Genomic DNA, 19,750 nt, shown 5'->3' on the forward strand with positions numbered 1-19,750 from the left:
TCCCTCAGGCAGCACTGCATCAAGAATTGTCATTTATCCATAAGCTATATCACCACATGGGTTCAGGACTGCTTTGGCAAACCTTTGTCAAGTACATTATGTAGTTACATCCACAAATGCCAGTTAAAACTCTACTGTGCCAAAAGAAAGCCCTATGTTAACAGTGTCCTGAAGCACCGATGACCAGGCAACTGGAATGTGCCATCAAACAGTGGAAATGTATACTGTGGTCAAATGGACGCCGTGTGCTCCAGACCAAAGAAGAACATTATCACCCAGACTGTTATCAACAACAAGTCCAAAAGCATGGGTCTGTCATGGTATAGGGTTGTGTCAGTGCCCTTGGCTAAGGTAACTTGTACTTCTGTGGTGGCACCAATAATGCTGAAAAGTACTTATAGATTTTATAGCTCAATATGCCACCTTCCTTTGCAAGGACTTCCATGCATATTTCAAGAAGCACACATTACAGGGTCCTGGCTGTGGAGGAAGAGGATACAGGCCTTCGCTATACATTTTCCATTCCGTCACACCTTTTTCTGATTTAGGTCTGCATTTCTTTTAATTAAAATTGTCACAATTATTATGTAGCCTAATTAAATGTGATGTTTGATGCCACCGCCATATTACCCTGCAGTCAAAGACCAGTTACTCACTGAAGCTTAGCAGGGCTGAGCCTGGTCAGTACCTGGATGGGAGACCACATGGGAAAACTAGGTTGCTGTGAGAAGTGGTGTTAAAGAGGCCAGCAGGGGGCACTCAACCTACGGTTTGTTTAAATCCTAATGCCCTAGTAAAAAGTGAAGGTGACACTATATTGTCAGTGGCCACCGTCTTTCGGATGAGACGTTAAACCGAGGTCCTGACTCTCTGTGGTCATTAAAAATCCCATGGCACTTCTCTCCACTCCTCCAATAGCTGGTGGGTGGTGAGCGCACTGGCGCCGTTGTTCTGTGTCTGGCGTCGCATCATCCAAGTAGATGCTGCACACTGGTGGTGGTGTGGAGAGACCCCCCTCATGATTGTAAAGCGCTTTGGGTGTATGGCCATACACAATAATTGCACTATATAAATACACATTAAAATGTTTTACATTTGTTGATTTAAATACAGACAATTTAAAAATAATTAATAAAATATTTCCTAAAACGTATTTGGCTATATTCATTGAAGTAAAGAATAAGATTACGCCAGCATTCAAGGGGAACAAATTATGTTTGTTTAGAGGAGTAGTGCTTGTGTATTTTCTAGAGCTATTAGCTCTGTATGTGAATTGATGAGGGATGAAGGTGTATGGATGCTGGGTTAGATGTTCTGCTGCACCAGGCTTTTAAAGCAATTCCTAATACCTGGGTGAGTGTTACTGAATGGTAGTCGTTGAGGTGCCTAATTGCTGTTTTCTTTAGTAGTGGGATATTTGTAGCTGACTTTAGGTAGGTATGGATGGTGGCTGTTTTTGTGGACAGGTTGAAAAACTTTGTCTTCCTTGGTTAACAACTATAAGCCAACGCCATACACTATGTTCCTATATTGTAAAGACGTCAGTGTGTAGTGTGGATATCTCTCTCTCTCTCTCTCTCTCTCTGTCTCTCTGTCTCTTTCTCTCTTCAAAGTGGGGAAAAAAAACAACTAAGTTCAATTGGCACGAAGCGCTTCAGTCAGAGTTTTTCTGTATAGTACTTTTGTAGTTGCTGAGATGCTGCTTGCCCTGTCATAGTTGTTGTGGGTGAAGTGGTCCTTAACCTCTTTTTTGTACTTTGCTTTCACACCCCTAATGGCTCTTTTCAGGTTAGCTCTGGCTGCACTGTAGAGGCATTTGTTTCCACGTTTGTAAGCAGCATAGTGTTCTTTTAGGAAGGCCCTGACCTCTCTAGTCATGCAGAGTTTCTCGCTGCTGTAGATCCAATGCGTTGTTCAAAGGTGACATTTTCAATACTGTTATTAATACAGCAAAGTGCCGTTGATGTGTGCACACCCAGATTCAGATTCCTATGGACATGATTCTTCAGTTTCTTCACACAGCCCAAATACATACAGTTAGGACATCAACACAATTCTAACATTTTTGGCTCTATACACCCACACAAAGAATTTAAAATGAAATGAGCAAGACTACTTTAACCACAGACTGTCAGCTTTGACAGTCAGCAGACTGAGGGCATTTACATCCAAATCAGGTAAATGGTGTGGAAATTACAACAGTTTGCAAATTTGCCTCCCACTTGTTAAGGGTCCAAAAGTAATATCTTTCAAATACACTATGAACAGCAGCTACGCTAATTATTTTTTTTGTTCTCCATTTCCACCTGGGGATGCCCATCCAGTGGTCTCTAGAGATTGTGTCGTGAACAGCCCTTCACTGGGACATACCCATACAGTCTCATTCACACACATACACTACGGACAGTTTAGCTTACCCAATTCACTTATAGCCCATGTCTTTGGACCGGTGGGGAAAACCGGTTGCACCCGGAGGAAACACGTGAACACCCAGCGGATGCTTGAACCAGCAACCTTCTTGCTGTGAGGTGACAATGCAAATTAAAAAAAGAAATTGAATGTAATGCAATAATGTGTACCTTTTGTAAAGCTGCGTTGAAACACTAATTATTATGAAAAGTGCTATACAGTTAAACTTGAATTGATTAAAACATTTAAATGTTTTATTTAGTGATGTTTGAACTGTGCAGTAATTAATTAGTACAGTTGAAGTCCTGTTAAATCCTGTAAAATTTTTGTTTTAACACCACTGCTATTAACTGATTTATTTGCCATGATGACAGCACTAGATTTTTTTCAAGATTCTAGTATTCAGCTTTAAGTGCAATCAAAATGTTTAACTAGGTTAATTAGGCAGGTATGGTAATTAGCCAAGTCACTGTATAACAGTTTTACGGTGGCCGATCAAAAAAAAAAATGCTTAAAGGGGCTAATAATAATAATAATAAAAATTAATAAATAATATATAAATGATTTTCCCTTTAGGTCACAAAACTACATGAAGTTATGTTAATAAAGCATTTGTTAACATACAAAATAACTATTACCTAATGCCTAATAATAACATATATAAATGCTAATTTTAATGGTTTATTAATAATTTACTTGCTCATTACGATTGAAACAAAAATCACAAGCTACTCTTAAATAGACTAATAATGCATATAAAAAATGCAAACAAACATGTGCTTATAAGTGAAGAATACAGCATTTGTAAATGTAGTTATACACTATTTACTAATGTCTATTTATGTAGAGTTAATGCTTTACAAATTATTATTTAACTGTTTGCTAATGCTTAACAAATGTGTGCAGTTACTATGAAGTATTTTCTTTACTGACAAATTAACTATTACTATATGGCTGAAAAATAAGATGCATAAATGTTCACTTAAAAAATGATTAATCATTTAATTACTTATTCTGAATGATCTTAGAAACCACTAACTCTTAAATAGCTGGTTTGTAAAAACAGGGTGCCTACAGTGTTCACTACTCCATCCCATACTTACCCATTATAGCATAGCTGTATGCACACTTTTTATTCAACAATGTCTTTCTTATGTATCTACATTCAGGGGCGTAGCCAGCATTTTTCGGCCCTGTGGGGGGTTTGTAAATGATTGTCAGGGGTTAAGGGGGCTTTTGTGTCGATCGCTGAAAGTTAAAGGGTGGGAGGGGCGATATGGTGTGGTGGCTGCACATGGGACCTTCCGCTGCCATCGCAGGGCCACTAAATGGGCTCCTAAATTGCCAGGGCCCTATGCACTCTGTCACCCTTTTCATCCCTCTTGCAACAACCCATCTACATTTATGCACTGGAGTCTGTCCCGTTTAAAGGTCTGATAATCACCAGTTAACATGGGTGTCACTAACCTACATTTAGGGGGACTTTAGACCCCTATATTGTTTCTATTCAGCCCCTCTAAAAATTTTGTGATTAGCTCATTAATTGTACTAAATTTTCGCCTCAGTCCGACTTATGAAAACGGCATCAGACTTCTGTTTCCCCCAATTTCAACTCGTTTTCCGTTTAGCCGTAACAACAAACCACAGCTGTGCAGAGCAAGAGAACAAGGTGTGTGTTTATCGATAGATTGGTATAATATATGCATATTTGCAGTTCTTTGCTAAAGATACACTTGTTTCTCTTGTATGCTTTTATATACTTTGTATATATTTTTTTGTTTTATTTTTTTATATTAGGCTCTTAAAAGAAGCAGATTATTGGGTGCACAGGCGTCACTTTTTGTTCTTCACCAGCAAAAAAAAAATAAATAAAATAAAATAATAATAATAATAATAATAATGTTAATCCATATTAAATTTAACATAAAAAGCAATTTGAAAACTGACTGTCATTCTCTAATTGTCCCTAATTCTCTAATTGTCTGATTGTCATACGTCAGAGTCTCCCTCAACAATCTTATAAAGAATCCTCTCTGCTTCAGTTCTGCCTCATACAACATGCAGTCATTAATTACATTAAGATGGTCCTGGTGTCACTATAGTGGACATTTAAAAAGCATGATATTTTGAAACAAACAATTTAACAGCTTTGAAAGCTAAATGTATTGTTCTTGACACATTAAAACACAAATATATACATTTAATAATAATAATAATAGTAAAAAAATTTAAAAGGTAAAATTTACATGCCCCTCTCCTTACCATAAAATTTGCTTTTTTTGGTTGCCGGCCATTTTGGATGCAGTGTAAGAATTGGTTCCTAGCATGCCAGCCAATAAAATGACATATCACTAGAAGGATGTCACCTGCACAGTACAACAGGTCTTGACAGAGTAGCTGAGAAAATTTAAAGAAAATATATGACAAACATCCCATCACTTGTGCTCTTAACACCAAATCCTTTGTCACCACACATATATGATCATCCTCTTATTTTTGCACTCAGTATGTTTTCCCCTGCTTGCTTTTACTCACACATTTTACTCACACATTTTTTTCAGTCATGGTGCTTCTCGATTATAAGATGCCAATTGCATGCATACAGACAAACAGTCTGGCCTAATCAGGCTTCTGAAAATCCTGTCTACTCAGTAGAAGAGCTCAGTTGACTTACATCCCACCACAGTTTTTCACTATTACTATGCCAGCTCAGACTCAAAGTATTTAGGCCCACTCCAAATTTGTCTGTGTGTGTTCACTTTCTAAAACAACTTTAACACAATATTAGATTTTAATGGTACAATTCACCCGTAAGGCGGCGTGTGATGTCTTGTCGCCTCACAGCAAGAAGGTTGCTGGTTCAAGCCTTGGCTGGGTCAGTTGGAATTTCAGTGTGGAGTTGGTATGTTCTCCATGTGTTCATGTGGGTTTCCTCCAAGTTCTCTGGTTTCATACTCAAGTCCAAAGACATGCGCTATAAGTGAATTGGGTAAGCTAAATTGTCCATAGTGTATGTGTATGAATGAGAGTGTATGGGTGTTTTCCAGTGATGGGTTGCAGCTGGAAGGGTATCCACTGCGTAAAACATATGCTGGATAAGTTAGTGGTTCATTCTGAGTGGTTCAAAAGATAACTCATTGGATGTTGGGTAGACCAGATGGAGATGACGGAATACGAGAAACATGAAGCATCAGCAGACAAAAACCACACGACAACTAGATGATGAACCAGGATAGACAATACTAGGAGAAAGGACGCAGATACTGGAGATAACAGGATAGAAGGAGAGGTAAGTAACTTTCAGAATAAGTGTAAACACTGACCATAAGGAAAGTGTAATCATTCATTTGCAACAAGATCAGACACTGCAGCTCAGAGTGAGGGTTTATGGTGCTGGGGTAATGAGCATGATTATGTGCAGGTGCGGGAGTAATCAATATGTAGATGACGGTAATCTGGTGTCTTGACATTTTTCCTAGCCGCCAGATTACGCTACCAACACTGTATTTGAATGGTTCTGTATTTAGAGGTTGGGATTAGGGATTAGGCAGGTTAGGGTGACATTACAGCTTCATATCAGACTAATCCACATTCAAAATATTACTGGTAGCAAAATCTGATGGGTAGCATATTGCGTCATCAATATGTGCTACCTACTTTTTGAATCTGACAAGGTAGGACAAATCGACAGAACATCGAATAAATGCAGTAATTGAGGAAGGGGAAAACCTGTGACAGGCTTAGTGTTTGTTTTTTAATGCACTGTTATCCCCTTCTTGTATATTATGCAGTAAATAAATAAAACAGCCAGTGTTTTGCTGCAATAAAAGGAAACAGTATTTTACTGTAAAAGTAGTAGGATTTGTATGATATTGTTTAGTGCAAAGAATAAAAAACTGTAATTTACTAAATGTACTTTGACAATAAATGGTAAATTACTGTTCAACAATTATTGTCTCATCTACTCTAATGCTTTATGTTGCTATTTATAGAGAAGTCCATTTGTCTTAAGGCAGAAATCAATGATTTAGGAATTAACACACACACACACACACACATACACACATACACAGTCTCTCTGTCTTATTCTAAAGACAAAGGTGTTGCCCCTTTAAGGGAACCAGGTGTTTAATTTGTTTACTTTCAAGTGTGCTCCAGTCACTGGGTGTGTCTTAATTCCAAGAACGCAGAGAACGGACTTGCGTTCTTGTAGAGACTGGTCTTGCCAGGTGTCCCTGGAAGAACGAACTCGGGAGAGCGTGATGGCAGAGAACACATCCTGTGAGAAATGAGATGCTGCGTTCTTCCTCATGGTCACATGACTTTCATGCATTTTTAATGCAATACTATTTAAGCATAACAGCATTCATACAACTATTTATTGTTTTTCCCCTTTTTAAAATATATACTATGCATAAAAACATTATAAACATGCATTGCACAATTTAAACAAAAACTGATTTTAATACGAATTTCAGCAAATAAACCCCCTAATGTGTTTATTTCTCTATTAAGATGTTCATGGTGATGTTTACTTTCAGTTTCATTTAGGGGAACTCCTGAAATAAAGAAGTTATATCTGTAAACTGATCTACAGCCCAACAGAGTTTAATTCTCACCCTGCTTTAATATTAAATTACCTATAGATTTCTATTGCTTCTATTTTCTACTGTCATTTTTGGACCATTTCCACTGAGTGTACGGTACAGTTTGATTGGCTTTTGTGGTTGTTTTCACTGTCAAAGGGTGCCAAAAAGCGAACCGTACAATAACATTTTTTGGTCACCCTTTGCAAAGGGTAACAAGGGTACCAAAAGGTGAAGCTTGATGCGCAGCTGAACGCTATTGGTTTAAAAAGATACGTCAATCGCTCGCGCAACAACCCAGAGAACTTGCCATACTTCTATATTTAAAATAACAAACATTTTGAGCTCATATTAATAATGTGCACGTGATCATTGCAGCACTCTGATATGCGATCCTGTCATAAGTGACTTTCTGTTGAAAGTGAAGCACAGAAAAAAAGGAGAAGCCGGGAAAAAAAGCAACAAATGATGCTTCTGCAACCTAAAACATCAACAAACTGCCATGTTTAATTATTGTCATCACCTTTTGGGCTATTATGATCTCGGAATGACGGAATTACTTTCTAAAAAGAGGTTACATGTGCTGCTGAAGATTAAAGTTACAGATGAGAGGTTTGCTCTAACTCTGGGCTGTTTCGTATGTTTTTGAACCTGAATAAGGACTAAATGTGTGCTGTGTGTAGTTTTTTTCTGTAATTGATAACATATCGGACACTATTAGGGTCTGTGTGTGTTATGTTCATTTATTTATTTATTTTATATAATTGCAGATGTTACAGAAGGCTATTTCGCATTGTCATTGATCTGCAGTTATAATCAAATTATGTTCACAGAAAGGTGCTTCTTATATGATATGTGAACCACCCATACTGCTTTACAGGAGACATTTCCTCAAGTGAAATTCACCCTGACTGAAACTTTGTCGTACACCACACCCACCAAAAGAGTACCACTGGTACCCTTTTAACAGTGGAAATGCCAGCCTGATAAAGGTGACCCGTACTGACCCGTACCGTACCGTACTGTTCCTTTTAGTGGAAACGGGCCATAACTGGCAACACTATTGCCATTTAGTCACTCTAGTGCACTCTTAAAAAAAAGGTTCCTTGAGGTTCTGTATAGAACCTTGGGGTTCTATACTTGGCCAGTAGAACCTTTTACCCAAAAAATGGTTCCATTTAGAACCCTTTGACTGCAAAGAACCTTTTTGATTAAAATGGTTCTATAATTTTTGAATCATAACATAATTATGTAGTAAAGATTATTAAATAATTATAAGCTATAACACAGAGAGACAAAGCTTTTTGAGTCAAAACCTAATAAAATGAATGCTGTGGTCAAAAACTTAATCAGTGTACATTATGATGGGATTTTTTTTTATGCAGGTTTGTACAATAGCATATAACTTATAGGCCTAGTTTATGTTTAACATTTTTGACAAATTATTTTGTGAAATAAATAAAATGACCAATTTATTTAGACTGTGCAGTAACATGTTGTTATGGTTTAATAATTTATTTGAAACTAATAATCATAAAAAGGCCCTCTGGTGACGTCAGTCATTGACAAGGACATCGTCATGGACCAGTGGTGAAGAGCCTCGAGAGAAGGTTAATTTTTCGAAAGGAGAAGTCCACTATTTCAGCTTCATCATTCAGGTATGTTAGTACATTTAATATATATAGTGAAATATTTTGTATTATGAAGGAAGGTTATTTGATAGAAAATCCCTCGTGTTATATGGTGATACAGATTGAATGGGGGCAACTTTAGCGTTAATATGGATAAACACTGTGCTTGATGACTTCGGTCGTCACCCTTCGGTTCAGAAATCTGTTAAGTTAAATTTGTTCTGCTTTTTATTCAAAATAAGTTACAATATCGCTATACTTGTTCGTCAGTACTACTAATTAAATCACCGATAACAGTACACAGCTGTGTTATTTGAAGGCGAGCTTCGAGAGAGCGTGAATGAAGCATGTGCACGTTATTTTAAAATTAACTAACGTTAGATTTGAGCCAATTTCATCGTGTTTTTCGTGTTGTTTTTAGCTCCAACCTTGAACAAATGCTCACTTTTAGCTTGGTTCGTGTGTGTTTTATCAGTGATTGAGCTAAACTCTGCAAAGTAGTGAACATTACTGCCCGCTTTTTAGACGTTCCCGCTAGTCTGCATAAAACAGCAAGATAATAGTGCACCGCTCGTGCCCGCACAGGCAGATTCGTGCCCGAGTCTGTGCACGCACGGGAGGCCAGTCACGGTGGCAAGTTCTCCCTATGGCCAGTCCGCCCCTGAATATTATTGAAACATTTAAAAAGCCAAACATATTTTAACAATCCATAGATGAAAGATCAGGTGTTATTTATAAAAGACACAAAAATGCAGAATAAATTTATTGTGAAATTATATATATATATATATATATATATATATATATATATATATATATATATATATATATATATATATATATATAGTGCAAAATAAGTTTAAAATAAATATTTTAATGTATATTTTTTTTTCTTCAAACAGCCTGGAAACTGAACTGCATCATAAAACTTGTGCTTGGTATCATTGTTTTAAAATTCAAACAAAATGTATTGTGGTCAGTAAAATGAAATAAATATTATAAAAGACTTCAAGATTGTATTTATCATTACAGAAAAGTGTCATGGGACCCATATTAAGTTTCCAAATTTGATCTGCTGCACACAAGTAGCTTTGAAGAAGAAGGATCCCAGCTTAAAGAAAAACACATCACATCCATAATTGTTTGACATCATCTTCAAGCACACCTGGTAAAGTATTGTATTTTATAACATGCATAATTCAGACTTGTTGGTTGTTGTGTACTGAAAAAAATATATTTATCACAAAAAATATTCTATTACTTACTACTGCTGTTTTAATACAGTGAGAATATTAAGGTCGTTGCTTAAAAAAAGTCCTGCAGAGCAGAAATATGTATTAAAAGGTGTAAATTTGCCTACAGGATTCCTTGTTGCAATGTCTTCAAAACAAATGTAAAAATTAAAGGATTTCAGTGGTGAGCTCATAATGATGGGATCAAAAGGAAGTGAACTGGACTCTGAGGGACTTAACACAAGGTAAGTTCATTTCAATACATTTTATGTCAAGATTAATTCTGTGATTTAAATTTATATTTACACATTCTACAAATGCTGTCTTCCTACCTCAGATTGTGATGGACCTAGAATGCGACACCGTTTACGAATAAGTCAAGAACCAAATGAAACACTATTTTCCAGAGCGCAGATTATGGAGGGGTCTGCAAAACTAATGGAGCAGTTTTTTCTTCTTGGAGTGCCACAGCTTGTGAGTAACCAAACACTGTTACATTGTGTGCCAAATAGATATGAAAAATCTGTGCATATGACATTTTAAAGCTTATTTGGTAAAGCAATGCATTAGCAATGCCAAATGTGTTCCAGATCACACATATTAATAAATGTATAGATTAAACACAATCTAAGTCCCTTTGGATAAAAGTATCTGCCAAATATGATGTATGTTATTTGATATACAGTTATTTTGTTTTGTTCTTATTCTAATTTTATTGTTTTATTTAATGTACATACTGAATTGAGGTCACTCAGAAATGTCAATTTCATTAAATTCTGTAACAAATGAAGTGCAGATTAAATAGAAAATATATTATAGCTGTCTACACTGTATTTCTGTATTTTTGATGACTTTAAAGTACTTGTATTTCTGAAAATGTGTCACTTGGAAACTTACACAAAGTAAACAAAATGTTTTAATTTAGGATGCTGCATATAAGGACTTAGTGAAGAACACAGAAACATCTTTAAAAGAAATGGCCCAAAAGAAGGGAAGGAAAGAAGGAAGTACTCAGCATTGAAATATTGTTTTACAGAAATCCAAAGGTCCTAACAGCTCTCCTGATTCCGTCAAGGCTTGAAGTGTCAGCATTACGATGGCCAACACTCGCTCACTATCCTTCTGCTCCCTCATTTATCAGAGGCACCACAGTAGAATGAATTAGCAATTACTCTTCACTTTCCAGCTGCAACCCAGCACTGGGAAACACCCATACACTTTCTCATACACCTGCACACATTCACTCACTGTGGCCAATTCACCAATACCGTACGCATGCTTTTGGACTGTGGGGGCAACTGGAGCACCCAGAGGAAACCCACACAAACACTGGGAGAACTTGCAAACTTCACACAGAAACACCAACTGACCCAGTCAGGACTCAAACCAGTGACCTTCTTGCTGTGATGTGACAGTTCTAACCAGTGAGCCACTGTGCCACCCATAGACAAAACTATTTACGTTTTAAGAGAGGCCGGCAAACATGGACATGTTACAGGTTGTGGAATGGCTGTTCTCAGTGTTTTGTCTAATCATTTTGCAAAGTTTTGTGTGCGATTAAGCACTTTCTTCAATAACTTTTATTAAAAATTATGTATAAAAATGGATGTTGACATGACCAATACATACATGTACCGTCAACTTGTTGAAATTGTAGTGTTTTTTAATAGATGTTTGTGTATTGTTTCTATCTGCATTGTAATACATTTTTCATCATTTTAGAGATGTTTGAAAGTTAAGTTTTGTATTTGTTCAATCAGTAAGCAAGCTTACAAATGTTTATTAATAAGTGAAATCATTAGAATTAGATTGTTGAATGCCATTAAGCTGTTAATTATGTTTACTAATTAAATAGTAAAAATGTATAATGTTTAGAGGTAGATCTTATACAAAGTACGCAGAGGTGCAATTTTTAATATTATCTAAAACTTATTTTGTGAAGTAAATTGAATAAATTTAAACAATTTGAATTTTCTGCATTGGTTTTATTTTTTATTCAATAATAAATAACATTAATTCAATAATAAATAAAGAACCCTCAAATGGTTCTAAATAGAACCATGTAACTTGAATTCAAAGAACCATTTGGGGTTCTATTTAATGAACCCTTAAATGGTTCTATTTATAACCTTTTTGGGGTTCCATATATGAAGCGCTTGAAAGAACCATTTTTGGTTCTATATAGAACCGTTTATTTTAAGAGTGAAAGAACCATTTGGGGTTCTATTTAATGAACCCTTTAAATGGTTCTATTTAGAACCTTTTTGGGGTTCCATATATGAAGCGCTTGATAGAACCATTTTTGGTTCTATATAGAACCGTTTCTTTTAAGAGTGTGGTTTGGTTACTGTAAATAACTGACAACACAGTTGCCAGTTACTAACTGTAACCAAACTATTACGGTAGAGTATTCCACAGTAAATAAGCCTGGTAAGGTCCAAAGCCTGTTTTATACTCAATGTGTCCACTAGTTAGTTTGAGTGCACATGGCAAATGTGACATCATTGATGTGTTTGCTGAGGTTCGCTTTGGGTGCGTGTGACATGATTTTGGCTGGCAGAGCTACATTTTTGAGACTCAAAATCAGTTCAAGAAGTGCCACATTTTATTTGAGTTGACTATGAATCACTTTGAAGAGATTTTGCCTAAAACGGGTATGACTGAACAGACACCATTATTATCCATTCATGGGGGATCATAGGAATAACCAGATGGCCAATAATTTTTATCTTGACTAAAAATTGCAAAACAGTGGGAAAGCTTTAAAAAGTTTTGAAACACCTGAGGTATAAGTTTTTTCAAAACCAAAAGAGGACATGGCAAAAGTGAAGAGCCAGGATCACAATTACAGAAATATGTTTTTTCCATCATTTATGGGTTTTACACTAATATATATATTTAGGCACCTTCTTCTTCTTTCATCTTCTTCAGAATGAATCGAGATTTTGAGAGTCTAAACATGCCTGAAAACTCACTAAACTTTGCACATGGCCCAGAAGTGGCATGCATTTGTGGTTGGAGGAGAAAGTGCTTATAACTCAGACAAACAATGTCTAATCTGCCTGAAAATTAACATTTAATGAGATTCCTCTCCTGAAGGCATCTACATGCCAATATTGAGTAACAGTCATAGCGCCACCTGCTGGCAGAAGGAAGTTTGGCATACATCAGTAATTTTTGAGTTTTTTTTTTAATATATATTTTGCTCAGTTTAAATTATTATTGTCCACTGTTCTTTGTCATCCTAGGGCCACTAGACAACGGTAAGCCCGGGTGCGAGGTCCCTTTCATCGCTGCTTGCAGCTTTAATACAATTTAGAACTGAAAACAATTTAATAGTTACAATACTATTATTAAGGATCAAATGAATTCTTTGATAACTGGAAAGGAATTTTAAAATTTAAATAATTTTTTTTAGGAACATTTGTAATTAGTTATTGTAATTTTTTGATTTTTTTTTTTTTTGTAACAATCATGGATTAATTATTTGCCCCAACGAATGACAATGTGAGCTAGCAAAAAACAATATTAAATCTAGATTGTTAAAATAAGTAATTACCTCAATAAACCATTAATGATTGCAGATGTTTTTTTTATTTGTTAAACATGAAAAGATCCCTGACCGATGTTACTGAGATTGAGATGCCAGAGTTATTTGACCAGAGGACAGGTTCTTCTTGGGGCACAGTGCCAGAACTCCAGCACAACAATGAAGGAAAAAGATAAGACAGAGCACAGGAGAGAAGAGAGAGGACATAGGCGAGCAGGAGTTTGAAGAGAGGGGTGAAAGGGAGGAGAAGGCATGAAAATGATGAGGGGAAACGGGAGAGGGCCCCTGACAGCAGAAATAGTGGCTCTTTAATGTTCCTTTTTGGGAGAGAACAAAGGACAGAGATATTTGAGGAGAGAGAGAGAGAGAGAGAGAGAGAGAGAGAGAGAGAGAGAGAGAGAGACGGGACACAGTGAAAGCAATTGTGTAAACTAAAATATGTTATGGCATATCAGTATGTTAGTAAATTTGAAAAATTTGAAATACTTCCAAAAATGTAGCAAATTTTTGCATGTTTACACCTTTTTTTGCTCTGGTGTCCTTCATACATTTCTTTGTTCTGCTAAATGTCAGTACCAAACTGATCCCAGGACCCTTTAGTTAATCAGACACTAACAGCTAGACCATGAGTAAGCATGACATTATGACCCATTTCCACTGAGTGGTATGGTGCGGTACAGTACGGTTTGGTTCGCTTTTATGGCCATTTCCACTGTCAAAACGTACCAAAAAGCAAACTCTAACGTACCACTTTTTGGGTTACCTTTCGGAAGAGTATCTAGCGGAAGAGCCAGAAGCGCAGCTAAACATTATTGGTTTACAGAGATATGTCACTAGCGCATGCACAAGCTAGAAGAATAAAAAAAAGGAAGCTCCATTTCCAAATACAGAGCCGAGACATAACACCATATTGATACATACATATAATAATGAGCCATGGTCGACCAGATCTTAAACAAACCTTGTTGTTGTCTTGATAAACAACCACGAAGCCAAGAGGAACAGCAGAAACTACCCTGTGCCCTGTAACGTTAGTTGTTTACAAGGCCGTCTAAATTGCGAGCTGTTTCGCTTTCTCGCTTGCACTCATCACATGTCTATATTTGAAATAACAAACTTCTTGAGCTCATGATAATACCTTGCGCGTGATTATTGAAGTTCTGACACTTAATCTTTTCAAAAACGGACAAACGTGAGAGTGATGCTCAAAAAAACAAAGGAGAAGCTTGACAAAACAAAGGAGCAAGTGATTGTTTCAGCAACCTAAAACATCAACAAACTGCCATATGTAACTATTACCCTCGCCTTTTGGACTATTATGAACTCGGAATGACGGAATTACTTTCTAACAAAAGGGTTATATTTAGATTAAAGACAAAGACAAGAGGTATGCACTGACTGGGCTATATGTTGCGTGTTGTTTTAAAACCTAAATAAGAACTAAATGTATGTTGTGTGTAGTTTTTCTGCAATTGGCATATCGGAGACTGTAAGGGGCTGTATGTGTTTATATATGTTAAATTCATTTATTTATTCTATATAATTGCAGAAGTTACAGTAGGCTATTTTGCCCTATCAATGATCTGCAGTTATAATCAAATCCTGTTCATAGAAAAGTTAGTAATGAACATTTGTACACAAGTGTTTATGTGTATAAAGCATCTGTTTTGTGAGAAGGCTTTTCATAATGATATGCAAACGATCTGTACAGCTTTACTTTGACATTTCCTTGAGCGAGAATAACGTCGACTGAAACTTTCTTTCGTACACGACACCCACTAAAAGGGTAACATTTTGGAAGTGGAAATGCAAGCCTGATAAATGTGACCCCTATTGTACCGTATTGAACCACTCAGTGGAAATGAGCCAGTGTTTAACTTAAGCTAAAAGAGAAAGCATTTTTACATTCAAAAATGCTGACTACATTTGACAAGACCAAAAACATACAAGTTGGCAGAACAGTTCCTAATGACTGATGATTTGTTGTTCCTTACTGGATGCAGACATGATTTATTAAAAATAAATTGCATTATTTTCTTTTTGAATGTTTTCATACTTGAGTATCATTAGCACTGCATAACATCTAAAATGTAACCAATCCTGGAGAACTTTTTTGTGATTTGAGAGAATTACTAAGTAAAAGGTGAGAATCTTGTCTTAATTCGGGAATTTATGCATATTTTCAATTAAAGCCAAGGGTTTAAGGTTCTTAAATGGACAACGCCTCTTTGTAAGACCTCCAGGAACTACCTCACTGCCCTCAAAAAAACCAGTCCCCTTCTGGTGTTCGAAAAAAAATAAATTGTTAACTTTGTCATCTTGAGAAAAAAAATCTACCCCTATACAGCACGCACGCACGCACAAGCACGCACGCACACACACACACACACACACACACACACAACAAGATTGTGATCCATTTTCGTATTACAGCCAAAACAAAGTTCAAACATTATGATCCATTTTTTTTACTTCAATTGTTTCTCTAAGAGAATGTCAGTGTACACAATTTCTTCACATATTTCTGCTTCACAGCATTATTTGCCAGCGTTATAGAGCAATACAATATTTTAAAGCACAGTAGAACTGCTTAAGAAGTGCAATTTGCATTTTTTTTTTCAATGCGAAATTGTAGCATGTGTGAGGTTAAACTCTCATTCCATTGCTCTGCTGGTCCTCCAGCATGCCGCAGGCAAGAGAAAACAAGCCAGGAGAAAAAAATGCATTTTTTTTCCAACACAATAAAAAAGAAAGAGAATATATTAGTTTATCAGCTTAAAGCATCTTTCGTCTTCTGACTTGGGGCATGGAAACAGTGCCCCGAAGCCAAATAAATAGACAAGGTTAGACGACCTCTGAGTCTGAGACGTAACCACTTTGATGGGTTAACACAGCTGAGCCAGCTGTGACAAGACAGTTATACTCGAGGTAAGGCAATGGTTGTTGCCTTTGCTGTACATATGTGTTAGAGGGACTTTTAATATGCAAAATAAGAGTTCAGATCATCATCACGTGTAGAGAAAAATATGATCACAGAATAATACAAATAATTAAAAAAGAAAGATTTGAAAAAGTCCAAAGATCTAAAATAATCTCACAGCATACATATATTTTCCATGTTAAAAAAAAGGCATATTTTTTTATATAGTGTGGGCAACAATACTCTCCTGTCACACATCTTGTGCAACTAATTAAATGTCCAAAATGTATTTGTAAATGTAAAATGTAATCATGAGTGAATGTTAGGGAGTATGTCGAGTCTTGCATGTGATTATTTAATGCAGCAGAGTACTACAGAAAAAAAGGTTTAACATCATAAATGTGGAGAGAAACATTAATGTTCAGCTTTAACTTAATTTGATAAAGATATTTACAATATTATTAAATAAGATTGAAAACATTTCAAAATCTCACAAAGAAGATTATTGAGACAATTGTAAGGCTCTACAGAGAGAAGATTTTTTTCAGCATATTTCTAAACTTAATAGTTTTAATAACTCATTTCTAATCACTGCTTCTTTATCTTTGCCATGATGACAGTAAATAATATTTTACTAGACTTTTTCAAGATACTTCTATACAGCTTAAAGTGACATTTAAAGGCTTATTTAGGTTAATTAGGTAACTAATATATATATATATATATATATATATATATATATATATATATATATATATATATATATATATATATATATATATATATATATATAGCTTAAAGGGGCAACAAATTTTGACCTTAAAGTGGTTTTTAAAAAAAAAGTTAAAAACTGTTTTTATTCTAGCCAGAATAAAACAAATAAGACTTTCTCCAAAAGAAAAAATATTGTCAGACATACTGTGAGAATGTCCTTGCTCTGTTAAACATCATTCGGGAAATATATAAAAAAAAAAAAAAAAAAATATATATATATATATATATATATATATATATATATATATATATATATATATATATATATATATATATATATATATATATATATATATATATATATATATATATATATATAATGCATGTTTAAATGCCACAGTAATTTGAATACGTGTGCATTTAGCATATATTAATGGTGGGTATGATTTTGCCAAGTAGAATGCGATCCTGGAATAACATCTATGTTAATCCTGGAATGTCATTTTTATTTGAAAATGTAATCCATTCCTATTCCCTACCCCAAACCCAACCCTAATTGTAAATTATTCACAAAATCAGGGAATAATAGTTGGATAACAATTATGTAGACATAACCCCAACAGCAAGCCTAAATTTAGAATAAACTGTAAACATATTCCTTAATTCTGATTGGAATATTGTTCCAGGATCAACATACTGTAGATGCTAATCCAGGAACATGTCCTACTAGGTAAAATTACACTAACCAAATATTAACATAATTTCTAATCATATTTCAATATCTTAAAATCATATTTTGATCACGTTATGCTGTCAAAAACAGCTTATCACATTTTTGTAAGTACACATCTGAATGTTTTTAATAGCTCCATAATGCATACTTCCTCATACTGACTTTAAGATACAAAAAGGGCAGCCTATACATTTAAGTAATATAACCAAGCAGTGAAAAAAGGATATTACCTCAGTCTGCCCTCATTTCTCCTAAGGACTTTATCTCAGTTCTTTCCAAAGCCTGAAATTGCTTGTGGAAAAAAGAGGTGAGATATTTTACCTCTTCTTGAGCATCTCCACAAAGTGGCATGCAACTTTCTTTTGCATTTTACCCTCTCTCTCTCACTCTCTTTTCTTCTCTTGTGAAAATTGAAGAGGCTTAATGTCAAAAAAGGCTAAAGCCAGCCTCTCCATATCATACAACGCAGTGTGAAAATTACTGGGGCAATGATAAGACGGCCAGATAGCAGAAGTGAAGAGAGAGAGGGGAAAAAAGAGGGAGGGTGACAAAGAAAAGGGCTAAAAGACGACAGAAGAGAAGTGACTCCACTCAATTATACTGCAAAATTGGTATGAGTGAATATTTTTCATTCAGGTGAGTGATGATATCTGTGGAGCAGCAATGCAGATAAATAAAGGAGCTTTCTGTCAAGTATAAACATCATTAATCATGAGGCCAGCTACAGCCTGACCGCCTGTCCTCACACCACAGCACAGGAATTAAAGAGAAAGTGAGTGAGAGAGATAGAGAAAAAAAAAAAAAAAAAAGCTAAGCTTTTAAATCTGGAAAGGGAAGGCATGGTGCACATGGGGGATGACATAAATTCATCCCCTGCACATTTTCGCTGAACAAGTGTTCACATGGAGGTTTTCATAAAGTAATGTGCATGTAGAAAAGTATACACAATGAATAAATACATATGTATAAAAATATTATGTTTACATTTAAAGAGGCAAAATAATCTTTGCAGTGCATGATTTGATGATTTCTTGATAATTGGTCACTAATGTGTCAATCCAACATGCAGAGAAGTCACAATGATTAAGTCATGAATCATTAAGTCAAGCAACATAAGTTTCCTCGGTATGTGTCTGCAAAATTGTGTTGCACAATGATTCAAAATTTATTACACATCCCATTTTAAACTAATAAGTAACCATAAATAATAGGAAACATTTAATTATAAACATAAATACAAGTATTAATGGCAAATAAAAAAAAAAACTGATAATTAATGCTGAATGAATTTACATTTTTGGATGACATATCACTTTATATACATACTGTATCATATGCAAGTATTTTGTATTGTAAATAAACATGGTTTGACATTAACCATTTTGATCACCAGCCACTGTCTAGTAGTTTTCCAACATTACTAGCCACAATTTTGTTGTTGGGAAAATATATTTTATATGCATAAACTTGATTAATGTGCATGAGAAAATGGATTGTGGTTTCATAGTGTTGCATTGCAATTCGTTTTTATTTTACAGGACTTTTCAGGGCTCAACATCAAAAATTTACCGAATTAATCTATGACCACACCAAAAATAAATAAATAATTATTTCTTAGCCACAAATGTTAAATAATATGTCAAATAATGAAAAATATAGCTGTATACATGCTCTTTTTATTCAACAGAACCTTTCTTAAAAAACAATTACATTAAAAAAGTATTATTGCCATGGATCTAAAACTAGTCTGTGCAGGCTAAAGGTCTCTCAGATGAAATTAACTACACATACAGTACATAGGAAGTTAATCTCCTATTATAGCTATGTAATTGTAAAAATGATAATTAAACCATATTAACAAAAATACGGCAAAGGAAGCAGGTAAAAACCAACCTGATCTCACGAAGAAACGTAAGTATTTTACGGTTTGTCAGTTTAGTGTCTAATTCATCCAAATTCGTACGAGTTAAGCCTT

At 35.3% G+C, this 19,750-nt stretch overlaps 1 protein-coding gene and 1 long non-coding RNA gene across 5 annotated transcripts in view; one reads left to right on the forward strand and one right to left on the reverse strand.

The window, feature by feature from the left end:
- Positions 1-19,750, reverse strand: part of gli3 (GLI family zinc finger 3) — a 295,055-nt gene that overhangs the window by 85,610 nt on the left and 189,695 nt on the right.
- LOC101886967 (uncharacterized) lies at positions 8,560-11,833 on the forward strand. 3 transcript variants are annotated; one of them, XR_012399728.1, is made up of 6 exons: positions 8,560-8,653; positions 9,529-9,564; positions 9,659-9,794; positions 9,911-10,103; positions 10,196-10,332; positions 10,784-11,833. It is a non-coding gene; the product is annotated as an uncharacterized lncRNA (long non-coding RNA). The 3 variants fall into 3 exon arrangements; XR_012399730.1 differs by having other exon boundaries at positions 10,895-11,833; XR_012399729.1 differs by having other exon boundaries at positions 9,989-10,103; positions 10,784-11,826.

Source organism: Danio rerio, chromosome 24 (assembly GCF_049306965.1).
Source record: "Danio rerio strain Tuebingen ecotype United States chromosome 24, GRCz12tu, whole genome shotgun sequence".
In the NCBI taxonomy this organism is placed as follows: Eukaryota; Metazoa; Chordata; class Actinopteri; order Cypriniformes; family Danionidae; genus Danio; species Danio rerio.